This window comes from Acromyrmex echinatior, chromosome 19 (assembly GCF_024713525.1).
Source record: "Acromyrmex echinatior isolate Ae372 chromosome 19, ASM2471352v2, whole genome shotgun sequence".
In the NCBI taxonomy this organism is placed as follows: domain Eukaryota; kingdom Metazoa; phylum Arthropoda; class Insecta; order Hymenoptera; family Formicidae; genus Acromyrmex; species Acromyrmex echinatior.
Genome location: NC_141870.1, coordinates 7,300,372 through 7,302,361, shown reverse-complemented (window position 1 = coordinate 7,302,361; position 1,990 = coordinate 7,300,372). Strand labels below are relative to the sequence as shown.

The following is a 1,990-nucleotide window of genomic DNA, read 5'->3' as shown; positions in this document are numbered from 1 at the left end:
AAAAAACCACAGCACAAGTTATAGTTTGTGATATTTAATTATTATTACATTCATTAAAACATTAAACGTTCTAGAAAGTTCTAGAATTGTTTAACTCATATCATGAAAGGCTTAAATTTACTGTGGACTTTGGCGATGATAACGGCATACATTTCCTAGATGTTAAATTAATGAGACAGGAAGGAAATATCATCTTCGATATTTATAAAAAACCTACCAATTCTGGGAGATATCTTAATTATTTTTCGAATCATCCGTTAGAACACAAAAGGGGAGTTATTATTGGGCAATTTGATAGAATTCTATTCTTATCCCATCCTAAATTTCATGAAAAAAACATCTTTGAATTAATTCACACGTTTCTAAGTAATGGTTATTCTTTAAAGTTTGTATTTTCTACAATAAATAATAGAATTAAAACGTTGGAAAACAGAACTATTTTAGATCAAAATCGTAAAGAAATTAATAATTAATGTGACTCTAATGTTACTTCAAAAAAATTTTTCACGATACCATATTTGGGCAAAGTTTCGGAAAAATTTAAAAAACTTTCACATATGTACGGTTTTAATATAGCTTATAAACCTATGAATAAATTGAATACATTTATTAAGACAGGAAAGGATTCTTTGCCTAAGGATGACCAATGCGGAGTAGTTTATAAAATTAATTGCCTAAACTGTGAATCGTCTTATGTTGGCCAAACCAAAAGGAAATTAAAAACTCGGATTAAAGAACATAAGGCTGATATAAGAAAACCTTCTTCCGAAATTTCTGTGGTTTCACGTCACCGTATGAATGAGATGCATGAATTAGATTGGGATAATATAAGAATTTTAGATAGAGAACAATCTTTAGCGAAAAGAAGAATTTCGGAAATGATACGTATAAAAAGACAAACAAGTGGCATCAATAAGCAAAGTGACACGGAAGGTTTGCCTGAGGTTTATTTTCCTCTTCTAAAAAAGGATGTCTCTTTCTGTTAATAAACAATTCTAGAACTTTCTAAAAATTTTGACTCAGATATATAAATAGTGGTAAAATATATGATAGGACAAATAACAACACATAATGTCACGACAAAATTCTAACTGTGTAAAAGAAATATTCGAGATTCATCGTTTGGTTTTTTTGCTGTAAAACAGGTAATGATTCTATTTCTTTATATTCCGACTAGAAGATTTTAATATATACAATTTTATTTAGAATCTGGAAATTCTTGTTCTACACTTTTCTTGATATGACAATTGACGGTGTAACATTACTGCATGAAGCATCTTCACATACAAAAAGAACATGTTTATTTAATTACAACTCTCGACTGTTGAATTTAATGTCAACTAGATGTAACTCTGCGTTTTAAGAATATTATTGAATTACTGAAGATGGCCAGATTGTGGCCGAAACGTTTAATGTTTTAATTAATGTAATAATAATTAAATATCACAAACTATAACTTGTGCTGTGGTTTTTTATGCTCTTATTTTTTGTATGTGTTAATATTAGAACCACGTTAGTTTCAAGATGATTTTTTATTAATTTTTTTGTTCACAGTTACTTTCCTAGAATATTATTTTCTGACTACTTTGATTTTCGAAATAAATGACTCGCAGCGTACTGTACGAAATGAAGAATACGGGATTATAAATTATAATGAGTTTTGCAATACTATGTATATTGTTGGTTTATAGCAATGTTTAAATTACGACAATATTGAAAATGACTCGAACGGAGTCGAAACATTTGTTTTTGTCAATTACAATTTAAATAAATGAAAAGAATAAAGGATCTAAAAGGAAGAAACAAATCTATTTCTGAAAGTTTCCTTCCCATTTCTAGTATGTTTCATTGTAAATTAGCCTTTTCTATTTCCAACACATTAAAAAGCTTTATAAAGAGAGGAAAAGATAAACTTGATTTCCTATCCAATCAGAACGTTGTTTATAAGATCTCCTGCGATGACTGTGAGGCGAGTTATGTTGGTCAGACA

General features: G+C 28.7%; 1 long non-coding RNA gene across 1 annotated transcript; it reads left to right on the top strand.

Annotated features, from left to right (window-relative positions):
* Positions 1-478: 478 nt before the first annotated feature.
* On the top strand, positions 479-1,295 carry LOC147906699 (uncharacterized). The gene is made up of 2 exons (XR_015548278.1): positions 479-1,145; positions 1,207-1,295. It is a non-coding gene; the product is annotated as an uncharacterized LOC147906699 (long non-coding RNA).
* Positions 1,296-1,990: the final 695 nt, after the last annotated feature.